Raw genomic sequence first — 24,340 nt, forward strand, 5'->3', positions numbered from 1 at the left:
TTACTATGGGCATGTGAAGCAGTGGTGTTCGGTTGGCACAGCTTAGTCAGTAAGAAAGTGTGTGCGAAAGGAAGCTTGAGAGCATGTGGCGATCCAGGAGAGCTCGAAGCCCTGGAGGTGGATCCTTGTGGAAGGCATCTGGAGAGAAAGTAAGTGTCGTTTGGGAGAAGATTCCAAAGTGAGTCCTTCGGAAGTGGAGATTGGAAACCATGTGTGAAAGGCGGAATTCAGTGAGACCAGTTGGCTCATGGTATGACAAGTGCCTGGGGCTTGAGGGGGTCGGGTGCGCGGAGTTGAGGAGAGATCCAAAGCATCTGTTTAGGGTGGCATCTGTCATTTGGTTTCAGAGTGTGGTGTGTCTGACCACAGGTCACCTATTGGTATACATGGACTGTGTATTTACTGTGATCATGAGAGTATGGGATAACTTTTGTGACTTGTGTTATCCTTACGAAGCTGTATATATCTGTAACGCTGTTGTGGGTGAAGGAGTATTGTAATATAGTTCATCTTTTTCTGTTTAATAATTTTAAAAATTTTTATTAAAAGCTCATCAGTTGACTCCTGTAGCAACTCTCCACGTAACTAAACAAAAAATAAAAGTTACGATCTATCAAGCCGGGTTCCACCCTGGGATCTGGCTTGTCCAGAAGTAACATCAGCTGGGATCATAAATTCCCCATTCTACTCTCTAGAGAACCAACACACACATTTTTTTTTCCTTTTTAAATACCTGTACAAACTCTTAACTGTTTTTATATTTCTAGCTAGCTTTCTCTCGTACTCCAATTTCCCCCTCCTTGTTAATCTTTTAGTTATTCTTTGCTGTTTTTTATGTTCTGTCTGATCTTCTGACCTGCCACTCATCCTTGCAGTATTATACGCTTCTTCTTTCAATTTGAGATTATCTTTAACTTCCTTAGTTAGCCACAAATTGCGCATCCTGCCCCTAGAGTCTCTCTCACTGGAATGAATCTTTTCTGAGTATTCTGAAATATCTCGAGAAATGCCTACCACTGCACCTCTCCTGACTTATCCCTTAACCCAATTTCCAAGTCACGTTAGCCAGCTTGGTCTTCATTCCCTCAAAACTGCCCTTATTTAAGTTTAAAACACTAGCCTTAGATCTACAATCATATTAGAATCATATTAGGTACACCTTCAGTATGAGGTCATTAATTGATCCTGCCCCATCGCACATTACCAGATTTCATACAGCCTGCTCTCTGGTTGGCTCTAGAACATGCTGCTCTAAGAAACTGTCCCAAAAACACTTATGATCTAATCTTCCAGGCTACCTTTGCCAATCTGTTTCGCTTAACCCAACTGTAGATTGGAATCACCCATGATTAGCACACAAGCTCGCATTATTTCTTCCTATATACTCCATCCTACACTATGGTTACTGCTGAGGGCTGACAAACCACTCCCACAAGTGACTTCTTACCTTTACTTTTTCTCATCTCGACTCATACTCACTGAGGTCATCTCTCCCTATGGTACCAAATCATCCTTAGTTATACAAAGAATAGGCCAGAAAATTATAGGCCGGTCAGTCTGACTTTAGTGATGGGCAAATTACTGGAATAAATTCCGAGACACAGGATAAACTGTCACTTAGAAAGGCACTGATTGATCAGGGACAGTCAGCATTTTTATTAGGGGAGGACTGTGTCTTACTAACTTAATAGGAATTTTTGAGGAAGTAATGAGGATTGTTGAGGGTAGTGCAGTGGATGTTGTCTACATAGACCTTAGTAAGGCATTTGACAAGGTCCCACATGGCAAACTGGTCAAAAAGTGTGATCCCATGGGATACATGGCTAGTATACCATGAGTAGATGGCTTGTTGGGTCCAAAATTGGCTCAGCGACAGTAAACAAAGGATAATGGTCGATGGATGTTTTTGCAAATGGAAGGGGGTTTCCACAGGGCTCAGTGTTGCTGTTTGTTGTATATATTAAAGATTTGGACTTAAATGTAGTAGACATTATTGGGAAATTTGCAGATTTAACACAAAAATTGGCCATGTAGTTGATGGTGAAGAGGATAGCTGCTATCTCCAGAATGATATCAATGGTTTGGTTGAGTGGGTGGAATAGTGGCAAATAGATTCAATCTGGAAACATATGAGATAATGTATTTGGGGAGGGGAAACAAAGCAAAGGAATACTCAATAAACGGGAGCATATTGAGAAGAGTTGAAGTGAGAGGTCTTGGAGTGCATGTCCACAGGTGCCTGAAGGTGGCAGGACAGGTTGATAAGGTGATAAAGAAAGCACATAGAATGCTTTCCTTTATTGGACAAAGTACTGAATACAAAAAGAGGGATGTATTGATTGAACTGTATAAAATGCTGGTTAGGCCACAGCTGGAATTGTGTACACAGTTCTGGTCACCACATTACAGGAAGGGCATAATTGCTCTGGGGAGAGTACAGAGGAGATTTACAAGAATGCTGCCAGGGCTTGAAAATTGCAGCAATGAGGAAAGATTGGATAGGCTAGGGTTGTTTTCCTTAGAACAGAGGAGGCTGAGGGGTGACCTAATTGAGATGTACAAAATTATGAGGGGCCTAGATAGGGTAGACAGGAAAGATCTGTTTCCTCTAGCTCAAGAATCAACTACCAGGGAGGGCACAGATTTTAGGTGATTGGTAAAAGGATTATAGGGGACATGAGGAAAAACCTTTTCACTTAGAGATGGTGGTCGAGGCTGAAATGCTCAACTCATTTAAAAGGTATCTTGATCTGCACCTGAAGTGCTATAACCTGCAAGGATACGGACCAGTTGCTGCAAAGTGTGATTAAAAATGAGCGGCCAGTTTCTTTTTTCCTCTTTTTTTGGCCGGTGCAGCTTTGATGGGCTGAATGGCCACTTCCTGCACCATAATTTTTCTATGGTCTCGCCAGAATACTGGGAACACCCAAGTCCCTTTGTTCCTGCACCCTTTATTTTGTGTTGCTGCTCCTTGTTCTTCCCACCAAAATATATTTCACATTTCTCTGCAATAACTGTAATTTTTTTTTATTCATTCACTGGATATGGGTTTCACTGGCTGGACCAGCATTTATTGCCCATCCCTGGTTGCCCTTGAGAAGGTGGTGGTGACCTGCCTTCTTGAACTGCTGCAGTCGATGTGGTGGAGGTACACCCACAGTGCTGTTAGGAAGGGAGTTCCAGGATTTTGACCCAGCAACAGTGAAGGAACAGTGATAAATTTCCAAATCAGGATGGTGAGTGGCTTGGAGGGGAACTTCCAGGTGGTGGTGGTGGTGGTGTTCTCACCTATGTGTTGCCTATGTCCTTCTATGTGGTACTGGTCATGGGTTTGGAAGGTGCTGTCTAAGGAGCCTTGGCGAATTCCTGCAGTGCATCTTGTAGATGGTACACACTGCTTCTACTGTGCGTTGGTGGTGGAGGGAGTGAATGTTTGTGGAGGTGGTGCCAGTCAAGTGGGCTGCTTTGTCCTTGATGGTGTCCAGCTTCTTGAGTGTTGCAGGAACTGTACTCATCCAGGCAAGTGGGGAGTATTCCTTCACACTCCTGACTTGTGCCTTGTAGATGGTGGACAGGCTTTGGGGAGTCAGGAGGTGAGTTACTTGTCGCAGGACTCCTATCCTCTGACCTGCTTTTGTAGCCATAATAATTTATATGGCTAATCCAGTTCAGTTTCTGGTCAATGGTAACCTCCCCCCCAGGACCTTGATAGTGGGTGATTCAGTGATGGTAATGCCATTGAACGTCAAGGGGCGATGGTTAGATTCTCTCTTGTTGGAGATGGTCATTGCCTGACACTTATGTGGCGTGAATGTTACTTGCCACCTGTCAGCCCAAGCCTGGGTATTGTTCAGGTCTTGCTGCATTTGGACATGGACTGCTTTATATCTGAAGAGTCACAAATGTTGAAGATTGTGCAATCGTCAGTGAATATCCCCACTTATGACCTTATAATGGAAGGAAGGTCATTGATGTAGTAGTTGAAGATGGTTGCTCCTACAACATTACCCTGAGGAACTCCTGCAATAATGTCCAGGAACTGAGATGATTGACCTCCAACAACCACAACCATCTTCCTTTGTGCTAGGCATGACTCTAGCCAGTGGAGTTTTCCCCCCCAATTCCCATTGACTCCAGTTTTGCTAGGGCTTCTTGATGCCACATTCTGGTCAAATGCTGCCTTGATGTCAAAGGCAGTTACTCTCACCTCACCCCAGGAGTTCAGCTCTTTTGTCCATGTTTAAACCAAGGCTGTAATGAGGTCAGGAGTGGAGTGGCCCTGGCAGAACCCAAAATGGGCATCAGTGAGCAGGTTATTGCTAAGCAAGTACCGCTTGATAGCACTGTTGATGACCCTTTCCATTACTTTCCTGATGATTGAGAGTAGACTGATGGGGCGATAATTTGCCAGGATGGATTTGTCCTGCATTTTGTATACAGGGCATATCTGGGCAATTTTCCATAGCCAGGTAGATGCCAGTGTTGTAGCTGTACTGGAATAGTTTGGCTAGTGACACGGCAAGTTCTGGAGCATAAATCTTCAGTACTATTGCTGGAATATTGTCAGGGACCATTGCCTTTGCATTATCCCGTTCCTTCAGCCATTTCTTGCTATCAGATGGAGTGAATCAAATTGGCTGAAGACTGGCGTCTGTGATGCTGGGGACCTCCGGAGGAGGCAGAGATGGATCATCCACTCGGCACTTCTGGCTGAAGATTGCAGCAAATGCTTTGGCCTTATCTTTTGCACTGATGTGCTGTGCTCCCCCATCATTGAGGATGGGGATATTTGTGGAGCCTCCTCCTCCAGTCAGTTGCTTAATTGTCCACCACCATTCACGACTGGATGTGGCAGGGCTGCAGAGCTTAGATTTGATCCATTGGTTGTGGGGTTGTTTAGCTCTATCACTTGCTGCTTATACTATTTGACACGCAAGTAATCCTGAGTTATCGCTTCACCAGTTTGACACCTCATTTTTGGTACGCCTGGTGCTGCTCTTGGCATGCCCTCTTCATTGAACCAGGGTTGATCCCCTGGCCTGATGGTAATGGTAGAGTGGGAGATATGCCAGGCCATGAGGTTACAGATTGCGTTTGAGTACAATTCTGCTGCTGCTAATGGCCCATAGCACCTCATGGATGCCCAGTCTTGAGTTGCTAGATCTGTTCTGAAATCTATCCCATTTAGCACGATGGTAGTGCCACACAACACAATGGAAGGTATCCTCAATGTGAAGGCGAGACTTCGTCTCCACAAGGACTGTGTGGTGATCACTCCTACCGATATTATCATGGACAGATGTATCTGCAGCAGGCAAGTTGGTGAGGATGAGGTCAAGTATGTTTTTCCCTCTTTTTGGTTCCCTCATCACCTGCCGCAGACCCAGTCTAGCAGCTACGTCCTTTAGGACTCGGCCAGCTCGGTCTGTAGTGTTGCTACCAAGCCACTCTGTGATGGGCATTGAGGTTCCCCACCCAGAGTACAGTGTGCCCGTACCACCCTCAGTGCTTCCTCCAAGTTGTGTTCAACATGGAGGAGAACTGATTTATCAGCTGAGCGAGGGTGTTACGTGGTAATCAGCAGGAGGTTTCCTTGCCCACGTTTGACCTGATTTCATGGGGTCCCGAGTCAATGTTGAGTACCCCCAAGGCAACTCCCTCCCAACTGTACACCATTGTGCCGCAACCTCTGCTGTATCTGTCCTGCCAGTGGGACATGACATACTCAGGGATGGTGATGGTGGAGTCTGGGACATTATCTGTCAGGTATGATTCCGTGAGGATGACTATGTCAGGCTGTTGCTTGACCAGTCTGTGAGACAGCTTTCCCATTTTTGGCACTAGCCCCCAGATGTTAGTGAGGATTCTGCAGGGTTGACAGGGCTGAGTTTGTTGTTGTTGTTTCCGGTACCTCGGTCGATGCCGGGTGGTCTGTCCAGTTTCATTCCTTTTCTGTGACTTTGTAGCGGTTTGATACAACTGAGTGGCTTGCTAGGCCGTTTCAGAGGGCGTGGGTCTGGAGTCACATGTAGGCCAGACTAGGTAAGGACGACAGATTTCCATCCCTAAAGGACATCAGTGAACCAGATAGGTCTTTACAACAATTGGCAATTTTTATTAAATCGAGATTTTTATTGAATTCAAATTCTACATTTGCTGTGGCTGGATCTGAACCCCTAAAGCATTACCCTGGGTCTTTGTTGCTAGTCCAGCAACAATACCACTAAGCCATCGCCTCCCCTATCTGCCACCTGTCTGCCCATTCCACCAGACTACGTCTCTTGAAGTCCATCACTACCCCTCTCACTGCCCACAATTCTTCCAAGTTTTGTATCATCTGCCCAGTACACCCATGTTTAAGTCATTAATATATATTAAGGCAGGCAGTAGTCCTAGCACTGACCATTGGCCAACACTGCTGTATACCTTTCTTGAGTTTGAAAAACAACCCATTAAAATGCAAATTTTAAGAAGGGAATAACTGACTGGAGCAACATTGCTTATCTTACTCAATTTTTCCAAATAGCAGGACAATTCTTACAAAATCTTAACTACAATCAGTTGCAACACAAGCATGCCTTTCCTGTTCACACATTCATTTGCCAGGGCACCAAATAAAGCCGAAAGTAAAATGACATGAATAGAAGCATTGTACACATGAACCACAGGATGTATCAGGAGGCTAAATGAGCAGTGATTCTTTTCATTGAACACAGTTCCAGCAGGAATCACTAGACAGCAACAGGGAGTTGGCATGGAAATCATGCCAATCCTGAACTGGTACATTATAAGGAATTCCTAAGGATGCGTAATGTGAAATCCCAGCCAAGACCAACTAATTATGAGGTAAGAGGTGAACCCCAACATTGGATAGAAATTTGGCTAATCAAGAGTAGTCAACATGTTACTGTTGATAGGGGGAAAACAGTCACATTCAGTCAGGGGATTTCCCTTAGTCCCCTGATGTTCCTGCCGTACATAAATGACATAGGAGATGGCCTGATTTCTGGTTTTGGGACAGATTCCTTTTGCAGATGACTGCCTCATACCAACCCATTTGTTGGCTGGAAGATCAAGTACAGGTACGGGGGGGTTAGGTGTACTGAGAGAATGGTCCCATTGATGACAAATGACTTTCAATCCATCAAACGCCACACCAAGCATGCAACAAGATACAGATAATCCCCTGTCAGCATTCTGTAGGGACCATTCCATGTGGGACATCCTGGTCCACTCCACCATCATCCCCAACACCTCATCCCCTTCACACAGCACCTCCCCTGCAATCACAGAAGGTGCAACACCTACCCCTTTATCTCCTCCCTCCTCGCCATCCAAGGGCCCAAACATTCCTTTCAGGCGCAGCAGCGCTTCACTTGCACCTCCTTCAATTTGGTCTATTGTAATCGCTGCTCCCAATGCAGTCTCCTCTATATTGGAGAGGCCAAACGCAGACTGGGTGACCGCTTTGCGGGACACCTCCGGTCTGTCCACAAGCATGACCCAGACCTTCCGGTTGCTTGCCATTTCAACACACCATCCTGCTCTCATGCCCACATGTCCGTCCTTGGCCTGCTGTAATGTTCCAGTGAAGCCCAATGCAAACTGGAGGAACAGCACCTCATCTTCCAATTAGGCACTTTACAGCTTTGTGGACTTAACATTGAGTTCAACAACTTCAGACCATGAACTCTTTCCTCTATCCTCACCCCCCTTTTTAATCCCCTTTTTTCTACATTCATTTTCATTTTTTATTCACTTATCCGTGGTTTTATCCTTTTTTTAAATTGCCCTTCTATCTCATTTTCTATCCTTTTTTCCCCCCACAATGTTACCCTTGTTCTGCCATTATCACATTCTGCTTTCTTCCCTTTACACCACTATCAGCACCTTTTTTAGGCCTTACCATTACCATTAGCACTCCCTTTGTCTTTTAGTTCATGACATCTTTGTCAACCTCTCCTTTGTCCCCACCTATTGCTGGCCTTCTACGCAGCTTCACCTGCTCCAACCCACTTAAACAGTATAGATTTCATCACATTTCCACTTTGTTTCAGCTCTGAAGAAGGGTCATACGGGCTCGAAATGTTAACTCTGTTTCTCTCCCCACAGATGCTGCTAGACCTGAGTTTTTCCAACATTATCTGTTTTGGTTTCAGGTTTCTAGCATCCGCCATATTTTGTTTTTATCTTACATCTATGCTGAACTGGAGTGGCCTACATTGCATCAAAAACAGCTGAGTAAGCTTACACTGCTCTACAAAGCAGTTCACCATGATGTTGCCATTGTATCCCACAATATGTTAAACAAGCAGTCCATTTTAAGAGGGAAAACATCAAATGGTTTGTGCCTCTACAATGTCGCACACAAGCATCTGAACAGTTTCATACCAAATTTCATAATTGTCAGCTACAACACTGGCATTGACCCAACAACGTGGAAAATTGCCCACACTTATCCTGTCCACAAAAAGGAGAAATCCATTCCGATCAATTACCATCAATAGTCTACTCTCGATCATCAGCAAAGTGATGGAAATTGTTGGCAACAGTGCTATCAGCAGCACTCACACAGCAATAATCTGCTTACTGTTGCTCAAGATGGGTGGGTTCTGTTAGGCCCACTCGACTTCAGGCCTTATTACAGCCTTGGTCCAAAATTGGACAAAAGAGCAAGAACGCAAGAGGAGAGGTGAGAATGGCTGCCCTTGATAACAAGGCAGCATTTGACTGTGTGGCATCAAGCAGCCCCAGCAAAACTGAAGTCAATGGAATCCAGGGGGCAAACTCTCCACAGGTTGGAGTCATACCTAGCACAAAAGGAAGATGATTGTGGTTCTTAGTGCCGATCACCTCAGCTCCAGAACCTCACTACAGGAATTCCACAGGGTAATGTCCTCAGCCCAACTATCTTTAGCTGTTTGCTGATGAGCGTACCGTGTTCAGTACTTTTGGCTAGATACTGAAGCAGTCAGTGTCCATAAGCAGCAAGACCTGGACAACATTCAGGCTTGGATTGATAAGTGACAAGTGACATTCCTGCCAGGCAATGACCATCTCTAACAAGAGAGAATCTAACCATCTACCCTTGATATTCAATGGCACTGCCATCACTGAGTCTCCCCACTATCAACATCCTGCAGGTTACCATTGACCAGAAACTGAACTGAACCAGACATATAAATATTGTGGCTGCAGCTAAGCAAACTGAGTGCAAACCTGAGAGCTTGGAATTGGTTCTTACTCTATTACAGGGAAAGGAGCTAGCTGTTTGGTGTATATCTGGTAAGTTTTTAAAGTCTATTCTGTTCCTAAGATTTAAAACAGTACACAAGTTGGTGGTAAAGTTAAAATATATAAAAAAGCAACATAAATACATGCATAATGTTATTCAGGAATTATTTAAAAAAACATTAAGGATAGCAGGACAGGTGATGTGTCAAGGCTGCAGCATGTGGGAGCTCCTGGATATCACTGTGATCCAGAGCAAACATGTGTGTAGTAAGTGTTTGCAGTTCGAGGAACTTCAGCTCAGAATCATTGAGCTGGAAGTGCAGCTGCAGATGCTGCGACACATCAGGGAGGGGGAAAAGTTACCTGGATGCTTCGCACCAGGAGGCAATCACATCCCTAGGTTAGGGTTTTCTGATTTGGTCAGTGTTGAGGGACAGGAAAGTATGACTGCGAGTGAGGCAGGTAAGGGGACCTAGAGGGCAGGACTGCATGAGTGGCAGCTCCTGCAATTGCCCAATAGGTTTGAGTTTCTCTCAGCTTGTTTGGATGAGAGTGGGGGCCCCAGGGTGCATGAGTGAGCTGACCATGGCACTGTGATAGAGAAAGCCATTTTTAAGTGGGGGAGCAAAAAGGAATGCAGTGGTAGTGGGGGACAGTACAGTGAAGAGGACTGACTCTGCTCTCTGCAGCAACGAGAGAGAGTCCAGACTCTCGTTCCCGGTGCTGGGGTGTGGGACATCTGTTCAGGGCTGGAGAGGAACTTGTAGTCGGAGGGGACGGATCCAGTTGTCGCTGTCCATGTAGATACCAATTACATAGGGAGAACTAGGTATGAGGGACTAGGCACTAAATTAAAAAGCAGAACCTCAAAGGTTATAATCTCTTGATTATTACCTGAACCACGTGCAATTTGGCATAGGGTACATAAAATTAGAGAAATGAACGCATGGCTCAAAGATTGGTACGGGAGAAGTAGGTTCCAGTTTGTGGGGCACTGGCACCAGTATTGGGGAAAGTGGGAGCTGTCTACACCTGAACCATGCTGGGACCAGTGTGTTTGCGAACCATATAACTAGAAGTAGAGAGGGTTTTAGACTAAATAGTGGGGGCAAGGGATAAATTGAGGAAATATGTGGCATATCAAAGAGTAGAGACAAGGTAAGAGAGGAAAATAGTAATATGGGAAATGAGGATCAGAGACTGGCAGGAAGGGACAGGGAGAAAAAACCTAAGAATGCACCAACAATCAAGACTAGATGTTAGAAACATAACAAAAAGACAAAAGGCTCTGTATCTGAATGCATGCAGCACTCAGGTACAAAGTAAACAAATTTATAGCATGCATTGAAGAAAACAAATATGATCTGATAGCCATTCTGGAGACGTGGCTGCAGGATGACAAGGATTGGGTCCTGAATATGGAGGAGTATATGACGCAAGAAGAATAGGAAGCTAGGTAAAGGTGGAAGGGTATCACTGTTAATCAAGAATGGCATTGGTGCAATCGTTAGAAATGGCCTTGGTTCAAATCATCAGGAATAGTAGGGCAAAGAAGTCACTAGTGGGTGTGGTCTAAGGGTCCCCTAACAGTAACCACAATGTAGGACAAAGTATACAAGAAAAAATATAGGATGCTTGTGATAAAGGGACAGCAATAATCATGGGTGATTTTAATCTACATTTAAGCTGGAAAAATCAGATTGGCAGTAACAGCCTGGGTGAGGAGATCGTGGAATACTTTTGAGGTAGTTTCTGAGAGCAGCCCGTTCTAGAACCAACCAGAGAGCAGGTTATATTCGACTTGGTATTATGTAATGCAACAGGATTAAATAATGGTCTCAGAGTAAAGGCACCCCTAGGTATCAGCAACCACAGTACAATTAAATTTTACATATAGTTTGAAATGGAGAAGAGTGACTACTATCTGAAACTTAAATAAGGGCAACTATGGGGGAATGAAAGCTGAGATGGCTGAATTGAACTGGGATACTAGGCTAGGGGGTAGATCAAAAGAGAAGCAGTGGCTGACATTAAAGGGAGTATTGCAGATTACTCCAAAAATAAATAAAAATTCTAAAGGAAGGATCCACCATCCATGGTTAACTAAAAAGTTAGGGAAAGCATCAGGCTCGAGGAAAAAGCATATAACCGGGCAAAGATGAGTGGCAGGTCAGATGATTGGTTAGAGCATAAAGAATGGCAGAGAATGACTAAAAGGTTAATCAGGAGAAAAAATTAAGAGTATGAGAGGAAGCTACCTAGATATGTAAAAACAGATAGCAAGAGTTTCTACAGGTATTTAAAAAGGAAAGGGTATGTAAAGCGAGTGTTGGTCCTAAATGATGGGTGAAATGAACAAATATTTTGCTTCTGTCTTCATATAGAGGATACAAAAAACATTCCAGTAATAGCTGCAAATCAGCAGGTGGAAAGGAGGAACTTACGATCACTAGGGAAGCAGTACTGAGCAAACCGGTGGAGCTGCAGTCTGATAAATCTCCAGGTCTTGATGGACTTCAACCTAGGCTCTTAAAAGAGGTGGCTAATGAGGTAGGAAGTGTTAATTTTCCAAAATTCCCTAAATTCTGGAAAGGTTCTATCAGACTGGAAAGTAGCAAGTATAACCCTTCTAATTCAAGAAGGGAGGGAGGCAGAAACCAGGAAACTATAGGTCAGTCATGGGGAAGGTGTTAGAATCGATCATTAAAGAGGTTACTGCTGGGCACTGAGAAAAACACAAGGTAATTGGGAAGAGTCAGCATGGTTTTGTGAAAGGGAAATCATGTTTAACCAATTTATTAGAATTATCTGAAGGAGTAACATGTGCTGTGGATAAAGGGGAGCTTGTAGACTTACTGTACTTGGATTTCCAGAAGGCATTTGATAAGGTTGCTCTTCAAAAGTTATTGTGGAAAAAAAGTTCGCAGTGTATGGGGTAACATACAAGCATGGATAGATGATTGGCTGGCAGGCAGAAAACAGAATATGCATAGATGGGTCTTTTTCTGATTGGCAGGATGTGATGAGTGGAGCTGCACTGGGGCTGAATTTTTTACAATTTACATCAATGACTTAGATGATGGGGAACGAAGGCATGGTAGCAGACGACACACAAAGACAGGTAGGAAATTATGTTGTGAAGACGACATAAGGAGTTTGCAGACGGATATAGATAGGTTGAGCGAGTGGGCAAAGATCTGGCAGATGGAGTATAATGTGAAGTTGTTCACTTCAGCAGGAAGAATAAAAAGCACAGTATTACTTAAAACGGAGAACGACTGCAGAATTCCGAGGTGCAGAGGGACATGGGTGTTCTAGTGCATGAGTCACAAAGAGTTAGTATGCAGGTACAGCACTTAACCAAAGAAGGCTAATGGAATGCTATCCTTTATTACGAGAGGAAATTGAACATAAAAGTAAGGATGTTATGCTTCAGTTATACAGGGCACTGGTGAGACCGCATCTCAAATACTGCGCAGTTTTGGTCTCCTTATTTAAGAAAGCACGTAAACGTGTTGGAGGTGGTTCAAAGGAGGTTTACTAGATTGATAAACGGAATGAGCGGGTTGTCTTATGAGGATAGGTTGGACAGGCTGGGCTTATTTTCACTGGAGTTTAGAATAGTGAGGGGTGACTTGATTGAAGTATCTAAGACCCTGAACAGTCTTGACAAGGTGGAGGTGGAAAGGGTGTTTCCTCTTGTTTGTTTTGGGGGGGGGGGGGGGGGAGAGAGTCCAGGAATTGGGGAACAACATTTTAAAAATAGAGGTCACCCTTATAGGACTCAGATGAGAACTTTTTTTCTCTGAGGGTTGTGCAACTTTGGAATTCTCTGCCTCAGAAGGCTGTGGAAGTGGGGTCATTGAATATTTTTTAGGCAGAGGTAGTTCCCTTGCCTAACAAGAATCTAAGGTTATCAGCAGTAGATGGGAACGTAGAACTTGAAACACATAGATCAGCCGTGATCTTATTGAATGGCAGAGCAGGCTTTAAAGGCTGAATGGCCTACTTCTGCTCCTATTTTATACAAACAGGTCAGAGGATGGGAATTCTGCAGAAACTGACTCACCTCCTGACTCCCTAAAGCCTGTCCACTATCTACAAGACACAAGTCAAGAGCGTGATCGAATACTCTCCACTTGCCTGCAGGAGTATGGCTCCAACACTCAAGAAGCTCAGCACTATGCAGGAAAAAGCAGTCTCCTTGATCAGCACTCCATCCACCACCTTAAACATTTACTCCCTCCATCGCTGACTCAGTGGCAGCCATGTGTACTATAGACAAGATGCACTGCAGCAATTCACCAAAGCTCCTTCAACAGCACCTCTATCACCTAGGAAAGCAAGGGCAGCAGATAGCTGGGAACACCTGCAAGCTTCCCTCCAAGCCACACACCATCCTGACTTGGAACCATGTCGCCATTCCTTCATTGTTGCTGGGTCAAAATCTTCTGATTCCCTGCACCAGATGGAGCAGAGCAGTACAAGGTGTCAGCACACCACCATCTTCTCATGGAAAATTGGGGATGGGCAACAAATGCCAAATGTGTCAGCGATGCTCAAATCTCAAAAGAATGAAAGGGAGAGACTGGATTAACCTCCCCATAGAAATAACTAATCAAACCACTTCACAGGCATTTAAATTAAACATGAAAAAGAGGAAAACAAAAACAAAACGTAGAACATGTGCACAGCATGGAAGTCGCTTCACCTCTGTACGATGTTGCTGCACAGCATTTTCAGGATACTATTGAGATTGCGAATTCATCACAGATCAGAGATCAAACCTGGAAATTTCCTGGCTTGCAGTGCTCGACAAATCTGTAAACTCAGACATAATGCGTTATGAAATGGCCTTTGGAAACTCTTATGGTCTGATCTGAATTTACCAAAGTACACATTGGTGAAAAAGTTGGGGGAGGAGATGCAATCAATTTCCTTCTCCACCCACTCCACCATTCGGAAACCGGTTACTTAACGAGGGCATACCTTGGGACAAGAGCTCACTTCCTTTACCAGCTGGAGGATTTTTAACCTTGACAACATCATCTTTTAAAAGTTAAAAAGTCTCTCTTAATTCAACATAATTAACAATGATGGCCTTTCTCGACCGTGGCAATGTCCCCCTCAGGTAACAGCCTCTCTCAGCCCGCGTGTGGCCAGCTCGAGAAGCGCAACCTAACGTGGCGCCGGCCGTCGGCTTTGATTGACAAGGGAACAGACCAATCAGAAAGCGGCTCGGAGCCGGCCGCCGGCACGGGGGCGGGACCAGGAACAGCAAGTTTCCTCGACTCGTTCGTGCCACAAGATGAATGTGCGTTTTAAAGAAAGGCAGCAACCACCCGGTTATGGAACACTGTCAGCGCAATTGTTTCACACCGTTCAGCGGCTCACTCAGTTTTACATTCCCCGAGAAAAAAAGCCAAACGCTGGGGTGTAGAAAAAGGGAAATGATCTTGATCAGAGAGCCAGCGCGGCGACCAGACGATCAGTTCCTCGGAGCTCGCCGAGTCCAGGCCTCGGTGAAATGCCGCTTATCCTTTTATTTTAAATATTACCCCTCCTGGGCAACATCTACATCCACAAAAGAAGCCAGATATCAAATACAAACCTGCTCCCGTCCCTAAATAGGCGCATTTCAACCAGCATCGCTGTAAATTTCAGGCTTTCTTTTGAAGCGGCGCAAACCAACGGTTTCCATTTGAATCTGGGAATTCTCGCCGCGAGCACAGGGTAAGGTAGAAAAAGCTTTGCTCACCTGCAGTAGGTGGTTCTGTCTTTATCGATGTCAGTCGCCCTGCCCCCGTTAAGGCCTTTTCAAGGTTATAATGCTGATTTTCCCTTTTGAATCTCTGAATTTTGTACTGTGTTGCTCCACGCTCTTTCCCTCAATTCCCTTCTCACAGCTTCAGCTGTGTTCGAGTTCCGCCATTTTGTGCCGGAGGGCGGGCCGCGCTACGCGCATGCTCCCTCCGCTGGACAAGCAGCAGGGCGAGGACAGCTCTGCTGGTGTCTATCCAGCATCTCACTCAGAACCTGCTGGTAAGCAAGGGAAATGTTCAACTGTGGGGGCAAGCCACTCGACCAGGGCTCAGCAATCTTTTTTTTTAAAAAAAGCCGAAGAGCCTTTTTGCCTAAACTTAAAGGCTACTGAGACAGAAATTTGACAATTCTGAATCAAGTACTCGCCAAATTGTCTGGTAGAATGCATAATTTGCACATATAAATTGCATGCATTGAATTTGTGTCAATAGAGAATAAATACAAAATTAAAATAGACCCAACTCTGAATTATCGCATTTTTCGACAACTATAAGTTTGTCAGTAAAGCCACCTTTATTCTCTGTTCCCAAACAAGCCATTCAAACAGCCCTTGCCAGCGATTCTCATATCCCACAAATAAAAAAAAACTTCACCTGATGCTTTAGGTTTCCTTCCAGCTCTAACCTCAATCTGAGGACATCTGGTGGAATGTTCCTCATCCAACTTCCATAGCTATGATGTACTGACATGCAAATACCTGGCACCCCCAATCATACTGAACAACTGTCTGTACTGCAGGAACTCACCAAGGCTCCTTGGACAGCACCTTCCAAACCCCTAACCGCTACCATCTAGAAGGACAAGGGGAGCAGATACGTGGGAACACCACCACCTGGAAGTTCCCCCCCAAGCCACACAACATCCTGAATTGGAACTATATCATTGTTCCTTCACTGTCACTGGGTAAAAATCCTGGAACTCCCTCCCTAACAGCGTTGTGAGTGTACCTACACCACATCGATTACAGTGGTTCAAGAAGGCAGCTCACCATCACCTTCTCAAGGGCAATTAGGGATGAGCAATAAATGCTGGCCTAGCCATGTGGACGACGGGTCCACTTGCCAGGAATGAATAAAACAAAAATAGCCATGAAAACCTTGCAAAATTTCTCCCTCCAATGCTGAACAATGATTGTTCCCAATCACACAAAAGTATGCAGGTGAGGGTGTGGAATCCTAATCTGAGGGTGCGATCTGAGAACTTTCAATCTTTGACTCATCATTTGAACTCTCAAATGTATTCCTATCACCATTGTCCTTCTTTACTACCTCACTGATTGACTAGCCTCCCTAGTAGGAAACAGTACACTGTCACTGTTTTCATATATTTATTTGACACACTTTTTCCTTTTGTCCAGGGCACTAATTACATAGTTTATCTCACTGAGTCTCTTTTTAACATAAGGTTCACTAAACCTGGCATTCAGTGATTCACCAGGCAAAAGAATTATTAATTTATCCCCAGGTTTAAAAATTTGGGTTTCAGCTGTCTTATCCAATTGAGTTTTCATTACTTGTTGGAAAACTTTAAGATGTTCCTGAGCTACCACGCATACTTTTGACAGTCTTCCTTGACATTTGAATGTGTAGTCCGAGGGAGTAATTTCTTCTTCCTGGGCCATAACTTTCTCTCTAATGAATTAAAGTGGACCCCTTACTTTATGTCCTAAGCTAACTCAAAGGGATTGAATCCGGTTGATTCATTAGGTGTATCTCTAGTGGCAAATAACAAAAATGAAATGCCTTTATCCCAGTCCTCTGGATATCCAAGGCAGTAACCTCTAATCGTAGTTTTAAAGTTTGCTGTCATCTTTCCAATACCTCCTGAGACTGTCGGTGATATGCAGATGATTTAATCTGCTTTACTCCTAAACTACGCACTGCCTCCTGGAATACTCGTGACATGAAATTTGATTCCAAATCAGACTGAACCTCTCTGGGTAACCCATACCTGATGAAACACTGAATTAACTCTTTGATTACCTCATTTGCAGTAATTCTTCTTAAGGGCATTGCCTCTGGGTATCAGCCAGACAAATCCTTAATGGTTAAAAGATATTGATACCCTGTTTTGGGTAAGGGTCATCGAAAGCAGATATTGGGATCAATGGAGCTGTGGTTCTCAACCAGTTGACATGTGCTACGACTGCAGTCGATGTTATTCGCTGAGCAAGGCAAATCCCAGAAGGAACTTTTTTTTTGTATTTTGAAAACGAGGCAAAAATTACTCATCCCAGAAGTATAAAATCCCAATAACACTTTTAGGATTTTAAAATTAAAAGATTTATTAACAAGAAGAAAAAACCCTAAGCACACAAGATTAAAATTAGTCAGTTAAAACAGTCTTACAAAACATTCCACCTCCCCAAAACTCCCTTGGTCAGAACACACAAATAAACTACTTAGCGACAGTTCACTTATAGATTTTTCCCATAAAAATCCAGTAATATTACCCAAGACAAAAACTGCTGCCACTTTAATAAAGTACACCACACAACTTTTTATTCTCTTCCAGTCTGCTGTGGAACCGAAGGAATTTCAGAAACAGACTGCTTTCTGAAGCAAAGACTTTTCTGGCTTGAAACTGAAGGCTGCTTCAAATTCACAACATATCTCAGCACAGAGCTGGTCTCAGGACATCTCCACCACACAGCCACTTCAACATCTTTCCTTAAATATCCTTTTCCCCTTTGATCTTAGACTAAGCACCCCTTTGAACTCAATTTCTGCAAAATATAAAAGTCTTTCATGTTTTCCTATCGCCTCCACTTTTAGGTCAAATAAAATTTAATAACCTTCCCTTGTTTACCTATGAAACCTTTGTAAGTTGTAAAATTCCCTTTGAAATTTAACAGCTGAAAAGTCAAGCCCTTCCCTATCACCTAATGCAAATTTTAAAACCAAACTTATATTCGTACATTCAACTTCACCATAGCCTCTCATTACAAATGCATGCATCTATCCTCTTTACCTTTCATTTCTCTGCTCCCACACACAAACTGTCTTTACTAACCTACCCCCAATTTAATTACACACACACACATATATACTCACAGTCTTCTTTACAGAATACCACCATATTCCCAAAAATATTCACACATGTGACATGTCTTTCAGAATTCAATCACATCTCTGTGCAATCCTGGCCAATGAAAGTGTTCCATCATTTTAGCTTAAATCTTTCTTATTCCTAAATGACTTGCCAATAGAATTTCATGGGTAATTCTTAAAATTTCTGTCCAGTAATCAGGAGGGACAACAACTTGATGGATTACTGTCCACTCCTCATCTGCTGGTCTCTGAGACGGTCTCCATTTCCTCATAAATGTATAATTTTTAGATAATATCATTTAGGGACCTCTTTTAATGCTTCCTCAGAGTACGCCATCTGAGACTATCCTTGCAAACCAGGGTATGCTTGCTGGGCTTCAAACAAGGAAGTTCGGCTAAATAATTCAGCCTCGTTATTTTCAGGGACTTTAACCTCTCCAAATTCCTGAAAAAAGTCCTATCCAGCAGAACACCTGAATTATCTTCCCTTTCAATTGATTCTACTTCACCCTATCTAACCTTACAAGCTTGAGCCCTACTTACAATGGAATCTGGGAACAATCCAGGATGTTCCTCCTGAAAAATCTCAATTTCGCTCCCCTAAATCAGCTCTCTTGAAACTGTCAGATGCTGATATTCTCAAACCTGCCAAATCATTACCCAGTATAAAACCTATCCCTTCAATAGGTAAACCAGGAACAATTCCCACAGTGGCAGCTGTGTTTACAAAGTCACTTCTTAAATTAACATTATCCAAGGGAACAGGTTCAGAACTCCTGTGAAAAGCCCTTAACAAAGCCCTTCCTTTCATCAAACCATCTGGAAGATAACTTGTATCATCAGCCACCATCAATGACTGAATTGCCCCAGTATCTCTCAAAATATTAATTTGTTTACTTGTTTTGTTGGAGGAATAAGGGGATACTTCTCCCTTAGAGCCAAAACCTCTATAACCTCCAGTAACTTGACTCACTTCGTCAGGTTCCGTGTGTCGTGAAGAGATATTAGTGTCTATAATGTTATTGGAAATTACTTTTAAAATGGAGTTGTAGTGGGTTCTGTGTCTATGTGTTTGACTGTATGTCTTAATTGGATTATAGCCAGTTAGTCTGGGTGCTTTGATGTATAGCATTTTTGAGATGTCAATAGATAAACATAAGGAGGATAGAAGGTAAAATGGAAATTTGCATTTGTTGAATAAATCATTTAAGAGTGGGAGTAAAATCTTGCACCTAGCTAGAAGCAATGTGTTTATTTTTTTCAGCTTACTAATAAAGTTGGTGGAATGAAAGGAGAGGAGATGTCAAACCTTAGTGATACAGTGGAAAGTTTACATTCAAAGGAAAAGCTAGGTATATACAGAAAGGAGTTTGTGTGCGTAAGGCAGAGGCATTAAAATCTAACCAGCCTGTACGCCTACAACTGTGTCTGCAAAGGAACCAAATTACAAGGAACCTCATTTTGAATTTGTAAGGTCAAATGTGCTTTTCCTGGTGTCTGCTTAAAGTCTGTGGGTTACTGTTGCCTTGGTGGAGATTTACCTGGGAGTGATTAATTTGGGGATTTGTTTAAAAGTTATTATGGTAGTAATTTGTAGGCATGTATATGTGTTTAATTCGTTGTAAATTAATAATTTTAATTAATTAATAAAATTAATTTAGTTTTATATAAAAAAAAACCTCTTGAGGCTTGGCGGTCTTATTCCTGAATTCAGAGCTGCATCTCAAACATACCAATTGAAAATATAGGTTATGACAGTTGTTTCAAGTTTCCCTCCGGGATTTAAACAACTCAATCTTTACCAACTGCTGTGTCATAACAATTGAGGGCTCTTGGCGGGATAATATTTGCAATCCCTTGATTGGTTTGGAATTGGTGAATGTTAACGTTACGAGTACGAGAAGCACTTTGAATTCAGGTGTTAGTGAGGTTTTTTGTAAGTGGTGAGACTGCAAGATGGCTTTGGCAATTGCTAAGACTTGTCTAGGAGTAGAGATTGGGTTACAAAAAGTATCCAAGAATAAGTTAACAGAGTTGGCAAATAAGTTAAAATTAGGGTTACCTGTAGGGGTGAGGAAAGCAGATATAATTAAAGGTATAGCACAGCATCTATAATTGGAAGTGATACCTGACACTAGTGAGTCACAGCTGGAGGTAATGAGATTTCAGTTACAAATGAAGACACTTGAACTTGAACAAGCAACAGAACTGAAAAAACTTGAATTAGAAGCAAAGGAAAGAGAAAGGGCATTTCAAAGGGAGCAAGGAGGAAGGCAGGAGAAAGAAAGGAAGCTGGAACTGGAATTTCAGGCAAGAGAGAGTGACAAAGAAAGAGAGGCAAGGGAAATAGAGAAAGAAAGAGAATACCTGCTTCAAAGGTTGGAAGTTAAAAAAGAGATCTCTGATTCTGAGGAGAGTTCTGATGATGAAAATACCTTTAACCTAAAATCCAGTGGGGAGATGTTTAAGTTTGTACAAGTTCTTCCAAAGTTTGAGGAAAGAGATGTTGAGGAGTTATTTATTTCATTTGAGAAGATAGCTAAACAGATGAAATGGCCACAGGAGTACTGGACATTGTTGTTGCAATCCAGCTCGGTGGGTAGAGCGCATGAGGTATATGCTTCGCTATCTGAAGGTGAATTATGATGTGGTGAAAAGGGCTATTTTGAGTGCTTTGAGTTGGTTCCTGAAGCAAACAGGCAGAAATTTGGGAATATGCGAAAACAGCCTGGGCAAACTTAGATTGAGTTTGAGAGAGTAAAACGAAGTAATTTTGACCGGTGGATACCGGCGTTAAAGATTGAGACAGCATATGCAGCTCTTAGAGAGGTAATTCTTTTGGAATAATTTAAAGATTCAATTCCTTCGGTAGTGAGAACTCATAGAACCATAGAACCATTGAAAAGCTACAGCACAGAAGGAGGCCATTTGGCCCATCTTGTCCATGCCAGCCCGAGGACACCCAGGTGCCCTTTCTAATCCCACCTTCCTGCACCCGGCCCATAGCCCTGCAGTTTACAGCACTTTAGGTGCAGATCCAGGTACTTTTAAAAAAATTTAACAGAGTTTCTGCCTCTACCACCAACTTGGGCAGTGAATTCCAGACACCCACTACCCTCTGCGTAAAAAAAGTTCTTCCTCATGTCCCCCCTACACCTTCTGCCACTTATCTTGAATCTATGTCCCCTGGTTCTAGAATTCTCCACCAAGGGAAACAATTTTATCCTGTCCACTCTTTCTATTCCCCTCATAATGTTGTACACCTCAATCAAGTCACCTCTCAGCCTTCTTTGTTCCAAGCAAAACAACCCCAACCTATCCAATCTCTCCTCGTAGCTACACTTTTCTAACCCTGGCAACATTCTTGTAAACCTCCTCTGCACTCTCTCCAGAGCTATTACGTAATGTGGTGACCAGAACTGCACACAATACTCCAGTTGTGGCCTCACCAGTGTTTTATACAATTCCAACATTATATCCTTACTTTTATATTCTATACCTCTGCCAATGAAGGAGAGCATTCCATATGCCTTCTTTACAACCTTGTCTACTTGAACTGCTGCCTTCAGGGACCTGTGTACCTCATGTGGAAGAACAGAGGGTTCAAATGATAAGACAAGCAGCAAATATAGCTGATGATTATGAGTTAGTGCATAGAGCTAAATCTTTTTTTCATTGCCCTTTTAAATCCAAAAAGGATAGAAAGTGGGAAGGTGAAAGGAAAGTGGGTAGTCAGGGAAGAGGAGTAGCTGGAAATTCCCAAGAAGTTTCTTCTCAGAATAAAAAGGAAGGTGCTGAGGGTAGGAGTGACATTCTAAAATTGAGGTGTTTTCATTGTAAAAAAGTGGGGCCAACAAAGTCAGTGTGTTGGAACTTACTGGGAAAATCTGTTGGAATTCTTGGGGTGCAGAAAAGTTCTGGAAATAAAAGTACTATGGGTTCTGAGGCTCAGACACAGGAAAAACCAGTGGTGTTTGTGCAGGTAAAATAGGAAGAATCGGTGATAGGTAAACAAGTAGGAATATGTTCACAATTTACCCAAGAGAATTCTGAGGGGCAAGTTGCAGAAATGTGTGAAGGGAAAGTCTTTCCATGTGTACAGGGTGGAGTAGGTAAAGATGTTAAAATTTTAAGAGAAACAGGGGCTGGTCAATCCTTAACGTTGTGGGATAGTGACATTTGTTGTTCAGAGGGAGTATTGCAGGAGCAGGTGATAATAAGTAGGGTTCATGGAGATGCTAAACCTATCCCCTTGTGGAAGATAAATTGAAGTTATTGTTGGAGTAGTGGAAAAATTGCCCATTGCAGGGCTTCAATTTATTTAGGGTAATGATATAGCTGGGTCACAGATTTGGGTGATACCTATGATAGTTGAGCAGCCTGTAGAAGTGTTTTCAAAAGAGGTGTTACAAAGAGTGCATCCTGGATTGTTTCCAGATTGTGTGGTAATGAGATCACAGGCTCATAGGTTGAAACAAGAAGCACAGGCAGTTCAAAGGCAAGAGGAATGTGCCAAAATCCAGTTAGCTGGCAGTGTGTTTGATAACATTGTTCAAGAAGAAAGACTACAGGACAATTCAGCTGAAGTGTTTAACTCAAGGTGGTTAGTGGAGATACAGAAAAATAATTTGCAATTAAAACAGTTACATCAGGCAGCTTACTGAGAAACAGAGGCAAAATATATTCCAGTATTTTATTACCTTCAGGGTGATATTTTAATGAGAAAATGGAGGCCGGATCATGTCTCAGCAAATGAAAACTGGAGTGAGGTGCATCAGATTGTTATCCCAGTTGGGTATAGAAATGAAATGCTGAGGATTGCTCTTGCAATTTCGATGGGAGGACATTTAGGAATTAGGAAAACACAGGAAAAGATAGAGGTATTTTTTTGACCAGGATTGCATAGGGATGTCGTCAAATTCTGTAGAACATGTCAGGTAATTGGGAAACCACAATAGTGATTAAGCTGGCACCTTTAATCCTAACACCAGCATTTGAAGAACGTTTTACCAGGGTCATGATTGATTGTGTAGGACCCCTCCCTAAGACTAAAAGTGAAAATCAGGACTTACTGGTAATAATGGATGTGCCTACTAGGTTTTCTGAAGTGATACCTTTAAGAAATATTATAACCAAGAAGATTGTGGAGTTGTTAACAAAATTTTTTTTACAAGGTGTGATATACCTAAGGAAATACAATCAGATCAGTGGTCAGATTTCATGTCACAGCTGTTTAAGGGACTAATGAACAGTTTGGGGATAAAACAGTTTAAGTCAACAGCTTACCACCCGGAGTCACAAGGAGCTTTGGAAAGATGGCACCAAACGTTTAAAACTATGATAAGAGCATACTGTCAGGGTTATCCACAGGATTGGGATGGAGGAATTCCATTCTTGTTATTTGCTATTAGAAACACTCCTAATGCATCGAGTGGTTTTAGCTCTTTTTAACTAGTTTATGGTCATGAGGTAAGGGACCACTGAAATTGATTCATGAGAAATTGGTGGGTCAAAATTCTGAAACTATTCTCCTGGGTTATGTATGAACTTTCAGGGAAAGATTGAGCAGAGCATGTGAGTTGGCTAGGGAACATTTAAAGATGTCACAGCAAGTAATGAAAATGAAGGCAGACAAGAAAGTGACAGCTCGCAGTTTTGTTTCTGGACAGAAAGTGCCAGTTCTGTTACCAGTACTAGGTGATTCATTAAATACAAGGTTTAGTGGACCCACAAGTTTGAAAATAAATTGAATTAAGTAAATTATTTAATAAATACTCCAGATAGAAGAAAGAAGCCGAGGGTGCGTCATGTAAATATGCTTAAAAAGTACTTTGACAGAGAAGAGGAACAAAAAGAGATATTAGTGGTGGTGAATGATGAGAAAGAGGTAGAAGTGCAGGACTCTGAAATTGATTTTCCTCTAATCAAATTGGATAATGAGGGGGTGCTTGAAAATTTAAATAAAATATTGAGTTACCTTCCAAACAAGGGTCAAAGTGATTTGGAAAAGCTGTTGCAGTCACACAAACATATTTGTGGGAATAAGCTGGGGAAGACAGATTTAACTATACATGATGTGTCTGTAAAAGTTTCATCTTCAATAAGGTAACATCCTTATTGGTTTAATCCGGCAAAGCTATCTCAAGTACAAAAAGAAATTGACTTCACGCTTCAAAATGATTTCATTAAGTCTAGTTGCAGTAAGTGGAGTTTGCCTATTGTGCTGGTACCAA

The 24,340-nt window shown here is 42.6% G+C and overlaps 1 protein-coding gene across 2 annotated transcripts in view; it reads right to left on the reverse strand.

Moving 5' to 3' along the window:
* nup50 (nucleoporin 50) overlaps nucleotides 1–15,201 on the reverse strand; it is a 79,120-nt gene extending 63,919 nt beyond the window's left edge. For both annotated transcript variants that reach the window (XM_078568334.1, XM_078568335.1), the window contains exon 1: nucleotides 14,993–15,201. The gene's annotated coding sequence lies outside the window, so the exon portion shown is untranslated. The remainder of the gene's footprint in view (nucleotides 1–14,992) is intronic.
* Nucleotides 15,202–24,340: the final 9,139 nt, after the last annotated feature.

The sequence above is a fragment of the Cetorhinus maximus genome, chromosome 22 (genome assembly GCF_964194155.1).
Source record: "Cetorhinus maximus chromosome 22, sCetMax3.hap1.1, whole genome shotgun sequence".
In the NCBI taxonomy this organism is placed as follows: domain Eukaryota; kingdom Metazoa; phylum Chordata; class Chondrichthyes; order Lamniformes; family Cetorhinidae; genus Cetorhinus; species Cetorhinus maximus.